This window comes from Schistocerca cancellata, chromosome 5 (genome assembly GCF_023864275.1).
Source record: "Schistocerca cancellata isolate TAMUIC-IGC-003103 chromosome 5, iqSchCanc2.1, whole genome shotgun sequence".
NCBI lineage: Eukaryota > Metazoa > Arthropoda > Insecta > Orthoptera > Acrididae > Schistocerca > Schistocerca cancellata.
In genome coordinates, this window is record NC_064630.1 from 724,473,312 (window position 1) to 724,488,561 (window position 15,250).

Here is a 15,250-nt window from a genome sequence, read left to right on the forward strand (position 1 = left end):
CATGATTTCATAATTCCACTCTTCGTATGAGCCTAGACTAGCTTCAGTGTCATAGTCCATGCATTTAATGAAGGACTGACATTTCAATCACTATAATATAGTAGGCAGTAATCAAAATAAATTATAAATAAATAAACTACATAAATACATCTTGTGGGATTAATAATGTTGAAACAGAAGAATTATCATTTAAATCCAATTTCACATAATACATACACTTGCAAACAGTGGCTTTACGCAACTGTAGATTCAAATAAAAACAAAGATAATTTAAACTAGAGTTTATTAGAGTAATTTAAACTAGAACACATGAGAGGAATTTTGTTCAACAGCCTATTAAGCATGATATTCCAAAGCAAACATTCAACAACTGACCGCACTGTTTCTCACTATCGATTGTGACATAAAATGTCACTGTGAAAACCAGCACAGAAGTCTCAATAATAACCTAGCAAAACAGTTAAAAGTTCTCAGCTGTCATTACTTCAAGTCCCACAATTAAAGTTCTTGTGGATGCACATCAGCCAATACAGTACCACTCAAAAAAGGTATAAAATTTCTAATGAAGGTTACTGGCAAAAGACTGAAGATGAAAGCTCATTTGCATGCTGTAGCTTGCTCATAGAAGCTGTCTGTGATGTTATGCATATCCATAAATATCGAAACAATGACCACCATTCACAACTAAGGCTATTTGCACATTTTCATTTATCATAAGAATAAGCACACAACTATTACAGTCATTTTGCAACCTCTAATTATAAAACATCTCCCATTCAGCTTTACAATATGAAATAGTTAAGTTAAAATTACAAAACACGTACAGCCTACCTGAAGAAAGTGCAACCTCCCACCATCTAGAAAACTGAAACTGCAGAACTGACATTCGGCACATAATAGCCTACACTACTGCAGACTCTTAAGTCCACAAATTATAGCTCACATCAAATTTTACCAATCCTGTGACTTTAAACCAGAAATTTACTAAGCATATAAATTATATGTTTAACACTTTACAGTCCACAACCAGGAGTCACAGTAAGTCTAGCTAACATTTACAGGTTCACTACCAACAAAATAACACAGGTTATCCTCATAACACACATACACTGGTCTTCCTTTCTACCTCCACACATCTGTTATACATGGGTTACCTGGACAAGATATAAGAACATTGAGCAATGTTAATAAACAGCATTTTTGCAAATAAATAAATAAATAAAATTTTTAAAAAAATAATAAAAAAGGTAGTGTATTTGGTTTTATCACAGTTCAACAAATTCTAGATACTGCTGATTTTCTGCCGTTTTTATTGTGAAACTTAATACACCATTACTACATTACTATACTCACAGCTTTCATTGCAGCTAGGAAATCTGATGCTTCATGTGACCATCTCTTTGACTGTAGAAATCATATAGTCACCTGCCACTTTGCAGGCCCATATTCAGCCTGCCCCATTGATGAATCAGATACATACAACATTGTTGGCTGACTTATAACTAGTTATGTCCTCTCTACCATGCTCAACAGGACATGTTGCATTTCAAGTCGACGTGATTTCAACACAGACAGTAACAGAACATACACCTCACAGTGCTGATCATCTCCTGAATTCAACAGCTCAATTTTATGGGGCAGCAGCTGCCAACATCAAAGTTAGTTAGGTCTGTGAGAACCAGAGCAGCTAGAAAGACAGTTTGCTGTTGAGTTGAAAAAGACGAGATTGGAAATGCTTGTATGTTCTACATGAGTACTTCTCATAAGATAGGTAAATATATTTGATTATTCAGTTATAGCACTGTCCATTGTTATTCTGTAGTGTGTCCAGCTATTATATGAGCGGTTATAGGCGCTACAGTCTGGAGCCGCGCGACCGTGATGGTCGAAGGTTCGAATCCTGCCTCGGGCGTGGATGTGTATGATGTCCTTAGGTTAGTTAGGTTTAAGAAGTTCTAAGTTCTAGGGGACTGATGACCTCAGAAGTTAAGTCCCATGGTGCTCAGAGCCATCTGAACTACTGTATATTCCTCTTCTGCAACTGTAATAAGGGACTTATTTAGACCAGACGCGTTTCTCTCTTTTGAAGCATCTTCAGTGGACAGTATTTTGTCTCCTCCATTGCCAAGTCACCTTTCGTAGTTTTTTGCTGCGGTAACACAATATTCAACGTTTGTGTTGGCAGATCAGTGTCTTAGCAAATAAATGATGTTTGTGTGTGCCACACACAAAAATTATATTTGACATAGCTCAGAGCACTTCACTCAAATGGTTCAAATGGCTCTGAGCACTATGGGACTTAACATCTATGGTCATCAGTCCCCTAGAACTTAGAACTACTTAAACCTAACTAACCTAAGGACAGCACACAACACCCAGTCATCACAAAGCACTTCACTGATAGACGGTATATTCAAGTCCTAATGTTTTTGTAAGTCCACAGTTTTGTTTAATGTATTTTGTCTACTTCCTTTTGATTGATTGAAGTGCTTTAAAATAAAGCCAAACGTGCTCAGTGTAAATAAAACTTTTGTTACAGTCGCGAAAAACGGAATATTTCTCAATATTACATACGACACCTATGTGGTACTTAAATGAGCTATTGTTATACAGTAAATTTTATATGAAATTTAGGTATCTTGTCCACATTTCCTTCTCAACATTGTGGCAACTAAAATCGACCGTACAGAAAGTATACTCTATGGACTTTTACCTCTGCAAACTCTTCAAAATTTCGTGCAATGGTTTACTATATTTAATGCTGCATAATAACTGCGTTGAACATTGAAACAAGTCATTTATGGGGGGAAGGTATCAGTCAAGAAGATGTGTAAAAATCTAATTTTTGGGCCAAATAGTTTTTGAAACACAGTACTTGAGATGGCACTTGAGTTACTTTATATTGGCAGTGCAGCTAAATAGGCCATAACAACACTGTCTTCATAGGAACCAGAAAAGCAAGATGATGCTCACCCATTATAGATCAGCAGAATGCTGTTAAGCTCATGGTGCTCAGGTTGATGCAATCACCACTCCCAGGCCCACACCTTCCTGTATCCAGGCACCAGTTGCTGTGTACTACAGTGCACTTCCCTGGTGACAATAGCAACAGGTCCTCCCTTTTTAGCTGACAGCTCCAACTCTTGCTACCCTGCCCCAAAAGACAGCTCACATGTCTGGCATGCAAGCTGCTCGGCAAACATCACTCACATCCTCTCTCTGCAGACTTCTGCTGTAACTCAGACCACAGCTACATGACACACAATTTGTCATTAAAATATATATCACTTTTTTACACCAACAGCTCAGTTCATGGAATAAATACTAGAAATAAGAATAATTGTCACAAGGATTTAAAGTCCTATACTCTTGCACAAAAAGATGTGCATTATTCAGAAACACACATTTTCAATAACTTGCCAGCAGCCAAAAAAGCTTAACAACCAATGGAATTCAGTTTAAGAGAAGCCTAAATGATTTATTGGTGGCCAACTCCTTCTACTCCACTGATGAATTTCTCAGTAGAACCAAAACAAAAAAATAACAATTTGCTAATAAAGTGCTTATCTTATTTAAAGCTGTTTTCCCCCAAAACTAACCAAGGTTAGTGTAAAGCTTATTTGTTTTAGTTGTAAATATTTGTCATGTATTACTGTTTTTCTGACTTTTTCTACACCCTGGGGGACCTCCTCACTATGGATCAATTGTAATGAAAGTAAATCTAATTTAATCATGCTTGTGCATGGCATAAGAAGGCATTTTCATATTGCATTCATGCCTTCTGACTCTCAGTGGCACTGACAATTGATAGGTCGGCAACAACTGTATCACATTATACAGTGCGTTGCAGGAGTAATGGTCAGTATTCAGGTGTATGATGGGAATGATCATTTGAAGCAGAAACATGTAGTGAACATTGGCTGTAAAATGCATACCTGAAGAGTTATGAGCACTCTTCATTTTCAATACCATGAAACAAATTCTTCTACTGTACGCTCTTCGTTTTCCATATTTAGAGAGGCAGTAGTATGGACCAAAATAACAAAAAATATCCAGGAAACATGGGCTCTAAATTGCGTACCAAAAGAACTATCACTGCTGTGGAACATATCTCCTTCATTGAATAAGTGCTCATAACTCTTAATATATGCATTTTAGAGCCTATGCTCACTAGACAATTTTTTCTTGTCTTGCTCCATACTATCTCCTCCCATAATATGGAAACCAATGAACTTGCATAAGAAGAGGTTTTGTTTCACAGTACTAAAGGTGAAGATGTGCTTGTGGCTCTTAAGGTACGCATCTTACAACCCATGTTTATTAGAATTTTTTGCTTGGAATGACCATTCCTGTCATATTCCTGTGTATTTGCCATTCCTCCTGGGGTACCCTGTGTGATATAGACAATCAGTGAACTAAGAAATGCAAACAAAAGATGAATAACTGTAAATTTTTTAATATTGACTGAATAGAAATAATTTTGCAATGCGTGGCTTTCACATAAACAGGTACTGGTAAGTGCATATGGGTGCACAGATTAAAAATCCTAAGTGCTACCATTGATTCTCAGAATACTACTTACATTTGTTTTTGTTTCTGTCATCACAGTGTAAAGGACTATTTGTTGATACAAAACAGCTCAGCTGAGGGAAACAATGATTTTTTTTAGTATTTGAGTGTTAAACATTGCTGATGTATAAGGTATGAAGGACTGTTATAGACACAGCTGTAACAGCCAGGGACAGGGAAGGGATGGCCTTGCGATAAGAATGGCAGGAGCCTTGTTCCCATTATCAGCACAGCTGTTGCCTTACACATGTTAAGAAAATGAAAACATTTGTCTACTGCATGTCTGTTCTGTACACAATGAAATGTGTGTCACCCAGTACGCTTATACCCTATGTGTGTGTATGTGTGTTTGTGTTTGAGTGAGAGAGAGAGAGAGAGAGAGAGAACTCAATGCAATTCTTTCAGTAGCATACATGCTATCTGTCCTGGGTATAAATACCCATCCTGACACTAGAGCTCACCAGACCAGTTGATTTGTTCAGCATATAGGTATCTGCCCTGAACCATAGGCAAGAATGAAGTTACCAGTGTTGTTCTTTTTACTAGTAATGGCATGCATGTGCTTTGCCTTTCCAGCAAATGATGAGGTAAGTTCATTCTGCTTCAAGATGTACATTCTCCTATTTCTAATTTAACTCTTCTAAAAGAAAACATGAGAGAACTTGGCCAAACATATTAAAAGATTGTGGTAGTAATGAAATCTGAAATGTTCAGACAATGTGAGAACTGTACACAACAAAGAAAAATTATTATATTTCTTGTGTACCATCTAAGAAGGTTACTGCATTGAACATTTTTCATCTCAGATACAGAAGTAGATAACCACATATATTTTAAAACAAATTACGAACTTCCATATTGATGTTATCAAATTTATGAAACGCACAAGCAGTTACTTTTATTCGATGCAGAAAGAGAAACATTCCATAAAATAACAGCGCTATTTCTGTTTAACATATTGTACAACTGTTTAGTATATTATGATACTTGCATTAAGAATGCTATCATATGGTTTCTTAATAAATCAACGGCCAGTACACAATGAATAAAATGAATTAATTGTTGTTGAATATCTTTAATTTCATATCAACAAATAACTGTGACACAAAGTTTAGGCACTCACTGTATAGAAGAAGTACTGATCAACAGTCAGACAAATGTTAGCTTTCAAACTTTCATTATTAAATCTACGGCATACACAAAAAATTACTTTCTCTCATGCGACTGCACGTTTGTGGGACAAATGCCAAAGATACAACAAAATACAAAGAGATATTCAGCGAATCCATAAAATATATAGACAAAATAGGAAGCTGCAACTACAGGAGAGTGTAGACTTATAATTATTCTGATGCCAAAAACTTACCTAGATGCATAGTTCACATGTTACATACTCTTTGTCCAAAATTTGGATTCTTCCAGTCCATTTTCTGTCACTTTATGGAGATCTTCTGCAGTACAGGAGGCTGGAGACTCAACACTGAAACATGTTCTGGACAATCTGGACTTCTCCAAAATCACACTCAGTATTGTCTTGCGTGCTGTTGCCTAATCTTGTCAGATTAAACATTGATCTACCCAATACTGTGTCTCTGAATGGTGTGGTGTAAGCTACATTATCTTGATAGATCTTGAAGGGAATTGATGAAGGTGTTCTCCACTGATTCAAAGTCTGAGCTCTGAGTGGAAAGAGTGAGGTCATCAGTATACAAGAAAGTCCTGGTGTTGGGGTGATCAGTTGATCATTTGTATACATATTGAATAGGCTTGAAACCAATCACCTTCCTTTGGGCAGATTGTTTTTTTGTAGTCTCTGTTGAGTGCTGTTGTTGTTGTTGTCTTCGGTCCTGAGACTGGTTTGATGCAGCTCTCCATGCTACTCTATCCTCTGCAAGATTCTTCATCTCCCAGTACTTACTCCAACCTACATCCTTCTGAATCTGCTTAGTGTATTTATCTCTTGGTCTCCCTCTACAATTTTTACCCTCCACGCTGCCCTCCAATGCTAAATTTGTGATCCCTTGATGCCCCAGAACATGTCCTACCAACCTATCCCTTCTTCTTGTCAAGTAGTGCCACAAACCCCTCTTCTCCCCAATTCTATTCAATACCTCCTCATTAGTTATGTGATCGACCCATCTAATCTTCAGCATTCTTCTGTAGCACCACATTTTGAAATCTTCTATTCTCTTCTTGTCTAAACTATTTATCATCCATGTTTCACTTCCATATATGGCTACAGTCCATACAAATACTTTCAGAAATGACTTCCTGACACGTAAATCTATACTCGATGTTAACAAATTTCTTTTCTTCAGAAACGCTTTCCTTGCCATTGCCAGTCTACATTTAATATCCTCTCTACTTCGACCATCATCAGTTATTTTGCTCCCCAAATAGCAAAACTCCTTTACTACTTTAAGTGTCTCATTTCCTACTCTAATTCCCTCAGCATCACCCGACTTAATTCGACTACATTCCATTATCCTCATTTTGTTTTTGTTGATGTTCATCTTATATCCTCCTTTCAAGACACAGTCCATTTTGTTCAACTGCTCTTCCAAGTCCTTTGCTGTCTCTGACAGAATTACAATGTCATCGGTGAACCTCAACGTTTTTATTTCTTCTCCATGGACTTTAATACCTACTCCAAATTTTTCTTTTGTTTCCTTTACCCCTTGCTCAATATACAGATTGAATAACATCGCGGAGAGGCTACAACCCTGTCTCACTCCCTTCCCAACCACTGCTTCCATTTCATGTCCCTGGACTCTTATAACTGCCATCTGGTTTCTGTACAAATTGTAAATAGCCTTTCGCTCCCGGTATTTTACCCCTGCCACCTTTAGAATTTGAAAGAGAGTATTCCAGTCAACATTGTCAAAAGCTTTCTCTAAGTCTACAAATGCTAGAAATGTAGGTTTGCCTTTCCTTAATCTATTTTCTAAGATAAGTTGTAGGGTCAGTATTGCCTCAAGTGTTCCAACATTTCTGCGGAATCCAAACTGATCTTCACTGAGGTCAGCTTCTACCAGCTTTTCCATTCATCTGTAAAGAATTCGTGTTAGTATTTTGCACCTACTTTTTGCCTGCTTCATTTACTGCATTTTTATATTTTCTCCTTTCATCAATTAAATTCAATATTTCTTCTGTTACCCAAGAATTTCTACTAGCCCTCGTCTTTTTACCTACTTGATCCTCTGCTGCCTTCACTACTTCATCCCTCAAAGCTACCCATTCTTCTTCTACTGTATTTCTTTCCCCCATTCCTATCAATTGTTCCCTTATGCTCTCCCTGAAACTCTGTACAACATCTGGTTCTTTCAGTTTAGCCAGGTCCCATCTCCTTAAATTCCTACCTTTTTGAAATTATTCAGATAGTAAAGGGAGACAAAAATTTAATAGTCATGGGTGACTGGAATTCGAGTGTAGGAAAAGGGAGAGAAGGAAACGTAGTAGGTGAATATGGGTTGGGGCTAAGAAATGAAAGAGGAGGCTGCCTGGTAGAATTTTGCACAGAGCGCAACTTAATCATAGCTAACACTTGGTTCAAGAATCATAAAAGAAGGTTGTATACGTGGAAGAAGCCTGGAGATACTGACAGGTTTCAGATAGATTATATAATGGTAAGACAGAGATTTCGGAACCAGGTTTTAAATTGTAAGACATTTCCAGGGGCATATGTGGATTCTGACCACAATCTATTGGTTATGAACTGTAGATTAAAACTGAAGAAACTGTGAAAAGGTGGGAATTTAAGAAGATGGGACGTGGATAAACTGAAAGAACCAGAGGTTGTACAGAGTTTCAGGGAGAGCATAACGGAACAATTGACAGGAATGGGGGAAAGAAATACAGTAGAAGAAGAATGGGTAGCTTTGAGGGATGAAGTAGTGAAGGCAGCAGAGGACCAAGTAGGTAAAAAGACGAGGGCTAGTGGAAATCCTTGGGTAACAGAAGAAATATTGAATTTAATTGATGAAAGGAGAAAATATAAAAATGCAGTAAATGAAGCAGGCAAAAAGGAATACAAATGTCTCAAAAATGAGATCGACAGGAAGTGCAAAATGGCTAAGCAGGGATGGCTAGAGGACAAATGTAAGGATGTAGTGGCTTATCTCACTAGGGGTAAGATAGATACTGCCTACAGGAAAATTAAAGAGACCTTTAGAGATAAGAGAACCACTTGTATGAACATCAAGAGCTCAGATGGAAACCCAGTTCTAAGCAAAGAAGGGAAAGCAGAAAGGTGGAAGGAGTATATAGAGGGTCTATACAAGGGCGATGTACTTGAGGACAATATTATCGAAATGGTAGAGGATGTAGATGAAGATGAAATGGGAGATACGATACTGCGTGAAGAGTTTGACAGAGCACTGAAAGACCTGAGCCGAAACAAGGCCCCCGGAGTAGACAACATTCCACTGGAACTACTGACGGCCTTGGGAGAGCCAGTCCTGACAAAACTCTACCATCTGGTGAGCAAGATGTATGAAACAGGCGAAATACCCTCAGACTTCAAGAAGAATATAATAATCCCAATCCCAAAGAAAGCAGGTGTTGACAGATGTGAAAATTACCGAACAATCTGTTTAATAAGCCACAGCTGCAAAATACTAACATGTATTCTTTACAGATGAATGGAAAAACTAGTAGAAGCCGACCTCGGGGAAGATCAGTTTGGATTCCATAGAAATACTGGAACACGTGAGGCAATACTGACCTTACGACTTATCTTAGAAGAAAGATTAAGGAAAGACAAACCTACGTTTCTAGCATTTGTAGACTTAGAGAAAGCTTTTGACAATGTTGACTGGAATACTCTCTTTCAAATTCTAAAGGTGGCAGGGGTAAAATACAGGGAGCGAAAGGCTATTTACAATTTGTACAGAAACCAGATGGCAGTTATAAGAGTCGAGGGACATGAAAGGGAAGCAGTGGTTGGGAAGGGAGTAAGACAGGGTTGTAGCCTCTCCCCGATGTTATTCAGTCTTTATATTGAGCAAGCAGTAAAGGATACAAAAGAAAAATTCGGAGTAGGTATTAAAATCCATGGAGAAGAAATAAAAACTTTGAGGTTCGCCGATGACATTGTAATTCTGTCAGAGACAGCAAAGGACTTGGAAGAGCAGTTGAACGGAATGGATGGTGTCTTGAAGGGAGGATATAAGATGAACATCAACAAAAGCAAAACGAGGATAATGGAATGTAGTCGAATAAAGTCGGGTGATGTTGAGGGTATTAGATTAGGAAATGAGACACTTACAGTAGTAAAGGAGTTTTGCTATTTGGGGAGCAAACTAACTGATGATGGTCGAAGTAGAGAGGATATAAAATGTAGACTGGCAATGGCAAGGAAAGCGTTTCTGAAGAAGAAAAATTTATTAACATCTAGTATAGATTTAAGTGTCAGGAAGTCGTTTCTGAAAGTATTTGTATGGAGTGTAGCCATGTATGGAAGTGAAACATGGACGGTAAATAGTTTGGACAAGAAGAGAATAGAAGCTTTCGAAATGTGGTGCTATAGACGAATGCTGAAGATTAGATGGGTAGATCACATAACTAATGAGGAAGTATTGAATAGGATTGGGGAGAAGAGAAGTTTGTGGCACAACTTGACCAGAAGAAGGGATCGGCTGGTAGGACATGTTCTGAGACATCAAGGAATCACCAATTTAGTATTGGAGGGCAGCGTGGAGGGTAAAAATCGTAGGGGGAGACCAAGAGATGAATACATTAAGCAGATTCAGAAGGATGTAGGTTGCAGTAGGTACTGGGAGATGAAGAAGCTTGCACAGGATAGAGTAGCATGGAGAGCTGCATCAAACCAGTCTCAGGACTGAAGACAACAACAACAACAACAACATTTTGCACCTGTGACTTATTAAACTGATAGTTCGGTAATATTCATATCTGTCAACACCTGCTTTCTTTGGTATTGGAATTATTACATTCTTCTTGAAGTCTGAGGGTATTTCGCCTGTCTCATACATCTTGCTCACCAGATGGTAGAGTTTTGTCAGGACTGGCTCTCCCAAGGCCGTCAGACGATCTAATGGAATGTTGTCTACTCCCGGGGCCTTGTTTCGACTCAGATCTTTCAGTGCTCTGTCAAACTCTTCACGCAATATCGTATCTGCCATTTCATCTTCATCTACATCCTCTTCCATTTCCATAATATTGTCATCAAGTACATTGCCCTTGTATAGACCCTCTATATACTCCTTCCACCTTTCTGCTTTCCCTTCTTTGCTTAGAACTGGGTTTCCATTTGAGCTCTTGATATTCATACAAGTGGCTCTCTTTTCTCCAAAGGTCTCTTTAATTATCCTGTAGGCAGTATCTATCTTACCCCTAGTGAGATAAGCCTCTACATCCTTACATTTGTCCTCTGGCCATCCCTGCTTAGCCATTTTGCACTTCCTGTCGATCTCATTTTTGAGACGTTTGTATTCCTTTTTGCCTGCTTCATTTACTGCATTTTTATATTTTCTCCTTTCATCAATTAAATTCAATATTTCTTCTGTTATTCAAAGATTTCTACTAGCCCTCATCTTTTTACCTACTTGATCCTCTGCTGCCTTCACAACTTCATCCCTCAGAGCTACCCATTCTTCTTCTACTGTATTTCTTCCCCCATTCCTGTCAATTGTTCCCTTATGCTCTCCCTGAAACTCTGTACAACCTCTGGTTTAGTCAATTTATCCAAGTCCCATCTCCTTAAATTCCCACTTTTATCCAGTTTCTTCAGTTTTAATCTACAGTTCATAACCAATAGATTGTGGTCAGAGTCCACATATGCCCCTGGAAATGTCTTATAATTTAAAACCTGGTTCCTAAATCTCTGTCTTACCATTATATACAACCTTCTTTTATGATTCTTGAAACAAGTGTTAGCTATGATTAAGTTGTGCTCTGTGCAAAATCCTACCAGATGGCTTCCTCTTTCATTTCTCTCCCCCAATCGATATTCACCCACTATGTTTCCTTCTCTCCCTTTTCCTACTCTCGAATTCCAGTCTCCCATGACTATTAAATTTTCATCTCCCTTCACTACCTGAATAATTTCTTTTATCTCATCATACATTTCATCAATTTCTTCACCATCTGCAGACCTAGTTGGCTTATAAACTTGTACTACTGTAGTAGGCATAGGCTTCATGTCTTTCTTGGTCACAATAATGCATTCACTATGCTGTTTGTAGTAGCTTACCCGGACGCCTATTTTTTTATTCCTTATTAAACCTACTCCTGCATTACCCCTATTTGATTTTGTATTTATAACCCTGTATTCATCTGACCAAAAGTCTTGTTCCTCCTGCCACCGAACTTCACTAATTCCCACTATATCTAACTTCAACCCATCCATTTCCCTTTTTGAATTTTCTAACCTACCTGCCTGATTAAGGGATCTGACATTCCATGCTCTGATACGTAGAATGCCAGTTTTCTTTCTCCTGATAAAGACGTCCTCTTGAGTAGTCCCTGCCCGGAGATCCGAATGGGGGACTATTTTACCTCCAGAATATTTTACCCAAGAGGACACCATCATCATTTAACCATACAGTAAAGCTGCATGACCTCGGGAAAAATTACGGCTGTAGTTTCCCCTTGCTTTCAGCCGTTCGCAGTACCAGCACAGCAAGGCCATTTTGGTTAGTTTTGCAAGGCCAGATCAGTCAATCATCCAGACTGTTGCCCCTGCAACTACTGAAAAGGCTGCTGCCCCTCTTCAGGAACCACGCGTTTGTCTGGCCTCTCAACAGATACCCCTCCGTTGTGGTTGCACCTACAGTATGGCCATCTGTATTGCTGAGGCACGCAAGCCTCCCCACCAATGGCAAGGTCCATGGTTCATGGGGGTTCATGTTGAGTGCACTGCCTTTGAAAGTCAGCCTGTGGTTTTTCAGAATTACTGCGACGAACCTAGTTAGGTTAAAATTCTTTAATTTCAATAACAGACAAACTGACTCAATTCAAAATAACTGACAGATTACCTAGGTCACTGCCGAAAATTTAGCATTATGATCTTTATGGTCTGGCAAGACCTAAACATCTTCACTTAAATATAGGGTTTAAAATTACAACATTATTTAACAACCTCTAATGAAAATGGAGGGAGGCCCTTAGCTCGTGGCTGCAGAATAGCAAACTGAAGTCACATGCACAACAAAATATGATGGTATGCCACGCCCTGTTCCAGGACACCTTACAATACAGGCACACACTACTTAATCACTGTAATACAGAAAACCACAATAAATTACACAGTACTAGTAACATAATTGTGTAATGAAGTCTCTCTCTCTTTCGTTTTTTCTTTCTTTTTTGTTCTCTCTTTCTTTTTTTTTCAGTGTTACTCAAGCTGACAGGTGGATGAACTGTAAAATAATTGAGTGGTATCAGTTTGGAAAACAGTTATGCACAATTTAACAATGAGATAACTGATGGCTGCAGTCACTAGCTGTACAATTGTGAAACTAGAAAATCAGTAATTAAATCATTTCACTTTAAATGCAAGCTGATTTCCTACTTTGCTTATGCAAATTTGGACTTCAGTAACAGTAAGGTTGACTACACAGCTAATGCTGAGAGTTTTTGAAACACAGTACTTGAGATGGCACTTGAGTTACTTTATATTGGCAGTGCAGCTAAATAGGCCATGACAACACTGTCTTCATAGGAACCAGAAAAGTAAGATGATGCTCACCCATTATAGATCAGCAGAAAGCTGTTAAGCTCATGGTGCTCAGGTTGATGCAATCACCACTCCCAGGTCCACACCTTCCTGTATCCAGGCACCAGTTGCTGTGTACTACAGTGCACTTCCCTGGTGACAATAGCAACAGGTCCTCCCTTTTTAGCTGACAGCTCCAACTCTTGCTACCCTGCCCCAGAAGACAGCTCACATGTCTGGCATGCAAGCTGCTCGGCAAACATCACTCACACCTTCTCTCTGCAGACTTCTGCTGTAACTCAGAACCCAGATACATGACACACAATTAATCATTAAAAATATATCACTTTTTCAAACCAACAGCTCAGCTCATGGAATCAATACTAGAAATAAGAATAATTGTTACAAGGATTTAAAGTCCTTTACTCTTGCACAAAAATATGTGCATTATTCAGAAAAACACATTTTCAATACCTTGCCAGCAGCCATAAAAAGCTTAACAACCAATGGAATTCAGTTTAAGAGAAGCCTAAATGATTTATTGGTGGCCAACTCCTTCTACTCCACTGATTAATTTCTCGGTAGAACCAGAAATAGAAATAACACATTTGCTAATAAAGTGCTTATCTTATTTGAACACTGTTTTCCCCCAAAACTAACCAAGGATAGAGGTTAGAATAAAGCTTATTTGTTTTAGTTGTACATATTTGTCATGTATTATTGTTTTTATGACTTGTTCTACACCCTGGTGGACCTCCTCACTATGGATCAATTGCAATGAAAGTAAATCTAATCTAATCATGCTTGTGCATGGCATAAGAAGGCATTTTCATATTGCATTCATGCCCTCTGATTCTCAGTGGCACTGACAATTGATAGGTCAGCTACAACTGTATCACATTATACGGTGTATCACAGGAGTAATGGTCAGTATTCAGGGGTGTGATGGGAATGATCATTTAAAGCAGAAACATCTAGGGAACATTGGCTGTAAAATACATTCCTGAAGAGTTATGAGCACTCTTCATTTTCAATACCACAAAACAAGTTCTTCTACTGTGGGCTCTTTGTTTTCCATATTTTGACAGGTGGTAGTGTGGATTAAAATACCAAAAAGATCCAGTAAACACGGGCTCTAAATTGCAGACCTAAAGAACTATCACTGCTGTGGAACATATCTCCTCCATTGAATAAGTGCTCATAACTCTTAAGGTATGCATTTTAGAGCCTATCAATCAATCAATCTCTTTATTCATCTGTTAACATTATACATTGTATGGATGTAGTCAATTACAATATAGTTTCTTATCTTTAATTTGTTTCAGAAACTTGGATAATAAATACAAATCTTTTATATCGGTATATATAAATAATATTACTTTTCCATATTCACATATTCTTCAATGCTATAAAAACTATGTGTTAGTAAAAATTGTTTAAGATCTTCTTTGAATTTATGAAATTCGTTAACTTTCTTTATTGCAGAAGGCAATGCACTAAAAAGTATTTTGGGCTGGTAGTTGACACTTTTTTGGTAGAGTGCTCCTTTGTGGGTGTCTCTGTGTAAATCATCCCTGTTCCTTGTTTCATGGTTATGAACCTGATTATTTAATGTTGAAAATTCCTGGTGAGTTTTCAGAAAGCATACACATTCATAGATGTATAAGTTAGGAAGAGTCATTAGTTTAAATTCTTTAAATTTTTCCTTGCATGACACTCTGCAGGGAACCCCGTTCATTATTCTAATAGCCCTTTTTTGAAGTTCAAAAGATTGTTGTGCCGAACCTGTATTTCCCCAGACGATCACACCATATCTAAGCAAACTGTTCATGTAAGCATAATAGGCACACAGCAATGATTCAGTGTTGCAGCATTCCCGAAGCATTCTTAGCACATAGCAGCATTTACTTACTTTTTTACTCCAAACTTCTAGATGCTTTTCCCATCTCAAGTGCTGATCCACCCATATACCGAGGAATTACGTGTATGGAGCTTGTGCAATAA